The sequence below is a fragment of the Plutella xylostella genome, chromosome 22, assembly GCF_932276165.1.
Source record: "Plutella xylostella chromosome 22, ilPluXylo3.1, whole genome shotgun sequence".
Taxonomy (NCBI): Eukaryota; Metazoa; Arthropoda; class Insecta; order Lepidoptera; family Plutellidae; genus Plutella; species Plutella xylostella.
This window is the reverse complement of record NC_064002.1, coordinates 12,122,337-12,129,322: the sequence shown is the minus strand read 5'-3', so window position 1 is coordinate 12,129,322 and position 6,986 is coordinate 12,122,337. Positions and strand designations below refer to the sequence as shown.

General features: G+C 35.0%; 1 long non-coding RNA gene across 1 annotated transcript; it reads left to right on the top strand.

The window, feature by feature from the left end:
• Positions 1-658: 658 nt before the first annotated feature.
• Positions 659-3,168, top strand: LOC125490328. Its single transcript, XR_007267599.1, has 3 exons — positions 659-798; positions 1,298-1,352; positions 2,954-3,168. It is a non-coding gene; the product is annotated as an uncharacterized LOC125490328 (long non-coding RNA).
• Positions 3,169-6,986: the final 3,818 nt, after the last annotated feature.

The window sequence follows — 6,986 nt, the reverse complement described above, 5'->3', positions numbered from 1 at the left end:
ATACCTATTTCCTTAAACGTATCTCTTAATGAAATTCTAGACCCTAATACATATATGGCTCGAATTGCTCGTTTTTGCAGAACAAAGATTTGATTAATGTCAGCCGCTCGTCCCCACAATAGAATTCCGTAAGACATAACACTATGAAAATAACTAAAATACACAAGCCTGGCTGTATCTACATCTGTTAACTGTCTAATGGTTCTAACCGCATAAGCTGCAGAACTCAATCTACCGGATATCCTCTCAATATGGGGTCCCCATTGCAACTTTGAGCTATGAAGGATAAGTAGATACTTAGCCTAATTTATTTTCCTGAAAGAAAACATAGTATTATTTTTTTAAAAGAATCATAACCTTGGTTTCTTCCACTCTGTGTAATAACGAATAAGTTCAATAACCGTTGTAACCGTAGAACTACAATAATTATATTTTAAATAAATAATACATATTTGGATAACTGTTCAAATAAGTATTTTGAGACAGACAAAAATCGGTTTTATTATGTTGTAGAAGTTATATCATCTGAGTTTGTTCAGCTATCAGATATTTTGTCATAGTTTATAAATATAATTATAGGTACGAATATTTTATGATGTTAAATCCTTTGTACTGAATGAGACAAAACTTTTACCGAAAGTATTTAAATGTTTAAAAATTTAATGAGTGTGCACAGGTGTCCGTATTTTCGGGTATATGAAGGCGGGCGGCGCCTCGACGTGCACACTCGCTCGCAGCCGACAGCCGGACACCAACATGAACTTCTTCTACATCTTCACCGTCGCCGCTCTGGGCCTGGTAAGTACTCACTTCGTATTTTTATATGAAATCTTTCAGTCGTTGGAAAAAGGTAGTGTTTACTTGAAAATTCAATTTTAAAGAATGTTGTAATGTAACGAAAAACTAGAAAAACCATGAACCGATTTTTCCCCATTACAATAACGTAACGTCTTCAGAGAAACCCCAAGCATGAACCTGGGCCCATAGCACGCTGCGAGTGACTTTATATCAGAACAAGCACCGTGCGTGTTCACTAACAGAACCCTGCTCGCCGGCAGGACGCACTGGTTTAAAGACAGCAGGATTATGAGAAATATATATTCACTTCTTATTTTTTTATATATAAATCAAAAATTCATCATCATTGTCTAATTATCCTTGTTATCACAAAATCTCTATAATTTTTGCAATAAGTAGGTACTTAGGTAAATCTACACTTTACCTAAAATAAGTAACTTCTTATGCAGGACGTAGAAAGTACCTACGGTATAATAATAATAATAAAATATTTTTTCAGGTAGCACTACTGGGAAACGCAAATGCTGATTACGTGAATCAGAATAGAGAAAACAGTAAGTATTAAGATCTCTTAACCTAACTAATGTTCAATCTGTTATATTTTCTAATGTCTAAACTATGATTTTCTAGTATCCTAAACATATTTTTTATATGTCTTTTTATGCCTTTCAAATATCAAAAAGTATCACGATAAAACCTGTTGTGATGCACAAGCTGTTAAATATATTTTACAAGCCTACCTAGCACGTAGGTAGGCTTATTCTAAACAAGGTTTAATATTTTCGACCCTCGATGGAGGTTGTAAGTTTAACGGATCTTTGTATGTGTGTATCTGTCTGTAGCAGCGTAGCTCACAAACGGCTGAACCGATTTTATTTGTTTTATTCGGATCGTAGTAATTTTATGAAAATTGATTCGGTTGTTCAAATGTTTACTGACTTTAAGTGTTGATTGTCGGGGGTTTTTAAAGTTAGTTAGGCTATTTGAGATTTTTCCTTATTTATATTTATTTTGGCTTTGAAACCAAATTATATAACCGAAAACACGAAATCTCGATACATTTCACTGGTGCTATAATCTCATTAGGTATAATTATATCAACGATTTTAAAAGTGCACTAGCTGTTTCCCACGAGCTTCGCTTCGCCTCTTACCATACCCTACCCTACCTTTTTAGGGTTCCGTAGCCAAAATGGCAAAAACGGAACCCTTATAGTTTCGTCATGTCCGTCTGTCCGTCTGTCCGTCTGTCCGTCTGTCACAGCCGATTTACTCGGAAACTATAAGTACTACAGTGATGAAATTTGATGGGAATATGTGTTGTATAAACCGCTACAAAAATATGACACTAAATAGTAAAAAAAAGAATTGGGGGTGGGGCCCCCCATACATGTAACTGAGGGATGAAATTTTTTTTTTCGATGTACATACCCGTGTGGGGTATCAATGGAAAGGTCTTTTAAAATGATATAAAGTTTTCTAAAAAACATTTTTCTTAAAGTGAACGATTTTTGAGATATCAGCTCTCAAAGTCGTAAAAAGTATGTCCCCCCCCCTCTATTTTTATAACTACGGGGTATAAAATTCTAAAAAAAATAGAGGTGATGCATGCTAATTAACTCTTTCAACGATTTTTGGTTTGATCAAAGTATCTCTTATAGTTTTTGAGATAGGTTGATTTAACTGTAATATTATATTTGCTGCTACGGAACCCTTTGTGCGCGAGCCCGACTCGCACTTGGCCGGTTTTTTATTTACCTTTTAAACCTTCCCTGGACTTCCACAAATATTTCAACACTAGCGACTAGCAAAATTAGCGAATTCAGCCGGTCTCGAGTTATAGAGCCAGGAAGGAAACCCGACTTATTATTTTTATATACTTGGTAGATTAGTTGAGGCTATCAGCGCAAAAGTGGCGTTTATTTTAGCAGTCACATTCAAAAATAAATTGTGTCTGCAAAATGATACGCTACTTTTGCCTGATTTGCCACACTGATAGCCTCAGTTCTAAATCAGCAACTATGTCTTTTATTTTTATTTATTTTTTTCGGTTATTTATTCATCAAATGAATACTATTTATTTACATTTTTTTAACATATGACCTACAATAATTCATCTACTTATACTAAACTATTTTTATGTTTTTATTACGCAGCCGATGGATTGTTGACTGGAAACCAAGTGACTGGTATTACTGCGTTGGGCAACCAGAAGCAATAGAACTTGGACCGAGGACACGCAGCCGCCTGCACCTGCGGCATGAGGCGAGCCATTCCCGCGTCCCGTGCCTCACTGTATCCACTATCCGCCAGCTTTATTGTTATTGTTTATATAGTATATTCGTAAAATAATAAATTATGTGACTGCTTACTTTCTCTTTTCTATTATTGGAGTAGGTTCCTACCGACTGACTTTTAGTTGATAAAACTACCTATAAGTACTTAATTTAACGAATATAATAAGCCATTGTACTTGGGTTTTGTAGACTATAGTAAAGCCTTCGATAGCATATCGCACGAGGCCATATTCTCTGCACTACAAAACCAAAGTAAATATATAAATTATTTTAATATTTTAAAAAACATTTACCATTAGTAGGTACCTACCTATAACATTTTATATCACAGCAGACATTACATAAGACAATGCAGGTTGTTGTGACCGCTGGTGCAATGAACACACAGAGATAAGTAAAGTGGACTGTATAATATACCTATATAGGTTTTATTGAGCACAAACTAATATTAACAAAAGGTGGTAAATGGAAGTCCTTTCCTAAGGTTTTTTTTTTCCTTTTTTTATATTCAGTGATAAAGGTGTTCAAAATGAGGGAAAAATATATAAATAAATCAGAACCACTTTAACAAAAAAAATCTTTGCTTGGGGGTAACATTTAGTACAGTACAAAGACTTGATCTTTCATTTTCATAATATATATGTTACTGTAAAAGCCCGAACAACGGTAAATCCTAAGATTTACGCGTAAAACCTAAGATTTACCAACTCTTAATGGTTAAAGCCCGAAAGATTTTGCGATTCGCACTTTTACCACTATTCACTTGGTAAATCTTAGGATTTACATTAAGGTACGGTAAATGTTGAAAAAGCCAGGTTATAACTTATAACCTCCGTAGTCGAACAAAGCGTCCGTAGTCGAGCGGGCTTCAGTGATCGTAACTGATCACTGAGGTTTAGCAACAACCAGCATGGTCAGCCATTGGATGGGTGACCGATTTCAAGTGGTTGAAAAATATATGATTATTACACATTGTTAAAATAATTATGTTGATTTAAAGGTTTTAAAATGACATATGTTCATAAAAAAGAATATTTAAATTCTGAAAGAAAATAATTTAAGTTTTGATTGAAATAAATGAATAGGTAATAATTTATCTTTGTTTTATTCCCAAAACCAACTTTTACTAGGTGTCAGTGGTAAAACCTAGCATTTACCAAATTCTAATGGTAAAAGCCCGAAAAAAATGACCCATTTTCACAAATCCTTACATTTACCAACTCATGTTGGTAAATCCTAAGATTTACTGGTAAATCCTAGGATTTAGCGTTGTTCGGGCTTTTACAGTAACATATTATATATTATTGGCTCTCCCATGCCTCATAATTATAAAGTTTACACCAGGATATACTGTAGTCATGGGCTACACATCAATATGTGTTTCATCAAGTCTACTTTAGAATAGAGAAAGGAGTGAAACAGGGTGACCCGCTGTCTCCGAAACTCTTCACTGCTACTCTAAAGGAGGTCTTTAGTACTTTAACTTTCTCTCATACTCAGGAGCGTTGAATGATAACAAACTTAATGTTATTGGTGTGGGAAACGTACAGCAGGAGAAGAGTTGAGACTGAGCAACACTCAGCATAATCTGTATAGATAATTAGATTACTTGAATATTACCTATGTTCGTAAAATAATAAATTATGTGACTGGTTACTTTCTCGTTTCTATTATTGCAGTTACTAGCGAACAAAGTAACACTCGCTTGTCAAATATAACGTAACTCGTATGGATCTGACAGATGTTTGGAGGTAACCCCACAGGTGGCTGGAGAGAAGGTCTAATGGTCTGTACTCACATACGGTATTACTTGATCGAGCTAAACATTCAGCATTGATCTATCGAGTGGGCGCACCGTTTAGTATTCACCAAACCGTAGTATTGTTGCTTCGAGTTGGTTCGAAGGAAATTACTTTCATTTGATTCCATCGAGTCGGCTCGGCGCGAACCTTCGAACTGTGAGTTTTGCGCTCCACACGTAGATTTTTACTCGAAATGAAATGAAATCGTTTATTTTTTTGACGTAGAATCTTAGAATTACTTGTCAAAAGTCTACCACCATTTCACAAAGGCCCCGTCATTAAGGAGGAAAGAAATGGCGAAAGAAACTCCTCGAGCATCTTTTCAACTTTTTCTTATAACCAATACAATTTTACTTATATCTAGTTAATACAATTTTACTCAAGCATATCCATTTCATTTTTCCAAATGCCTTAGCTGAGTTGGACAAGACAATAATATATCGAGTAATAACGATAGTGAGTACTGGGCATAATAGACTTTACAATGGATTGTTTATGGGCTATGTGTGTGTTTATCCATATAGTGACATAATAAGTAGGTAAGTTAGTAGGTAGTTATCTAGACTCTAGCTAGAGGTACAAATTTCAGAAATATAACAGAGAAAGTGATTAAATTACTAAAGTTATATAACTACTGGCTGTTGCCCGCGAGCTTCGCTTCGCCTTAAAATTATTTTCCCGTGGACGACTCCCGAACTACCCAATAACATGCTATGGTGGTATTAAATTAGATGAAAGTTGACAAATAAGTACCAAGATACTTGACTAAAAATTATTTTCATGGCTTCATAGGGCAAAGATATCCTCCAGGTGTCGATTACTCCGATGCTACATATTTTCAATACTTCTTTACGGAGTAGAAGCTTGGACTTTAACCCAGACCATGTGTAAACGGTTAGAAGCATTCGAAATGTGGGTTTATAGAAGAATATTGAAGATATAATGGAGAGATAAAATAAAAAACGAAACGGTATTGCAGAGAATGGAAAAAGGGACCGAAGTGCTTAAAACCGCAAAAAGGAGAAAGTTGCAGTACCTGGGACATATTATGCGCAACAGTAAATACGGTTTATTGCAACTTCTCCTACAAGGGAAAATTCAAGGCCGTCGAAGACCCGGTCGAAAAAAAACATCTTGAGTCCAAAATCTGAAAGACTGGTACAACACCGACACCACATCCTTGTTCCGAGCAGCAGTCTCGAAGGAAAGAATAAACCAGATAATTGCCGACCTCCGATAGGAGATGGTACCCAAAGAAGAAGAAGATAGGGCAAAGACTTGTATGGCAATGGCAGAATACTCATTAATAAATGTTTATTTTAAGCATCTAACTTATGTATTTTTGGTTTTATTCAAAACAAAACCATAACTATATAGGTACTTATAGTGCGACAAACTTATCTGTTCCGGTGAGAGCGAACTAAATTGATCCATATCTCATTATATACTAATGAATTATATATTGATAGGGTAAACTACCCAATTATTGACACTTTAAGACGAGTTGTCTGGAAAACTGGCCATAAATACGCATAAAATATTAGTATTGTGGTATTTTTTTCTGTAGCGGTTTCAGGTGTATATTCATTTATAATATTTTTGACAAAACAATGACCCTATAGTCTTAGTTTTTTATTATCAGCTATAAATTTGAAAGAACCCTTATTTCCCAATTATTGACACGCGTTTTCCAATTTATGACACCTCCTGTACCAATTATTGACATGCTTGATATTAGGTAATAAAAACCGGCCAAGTGCGAGTCGGGCTCGCGCACAAAGGGTTCCGTAGCAGCAAATATAATAAACTTTAAATCAACCTATCTCAAAAACTATAAGAGATACTTTGATCAAACCAAAAATCGTTGAAAGAGTTAATTAGCATGCATCACCTCTATTTTTTTTAGAATTTTATACCCCGTAGTTATAAAAATAGAGGGGGGGGGACATACTTTTTACGACTTTGAGAGCTGATATCTCAAAAACCGTTCACTTTAAGAAAAATGTTTTTTAGAAAACTTTATATCATTTTAAAAGACCTTTCCATTGATACCCCACACGGGTATGTACATCGAAAAAAAAATTTCATCC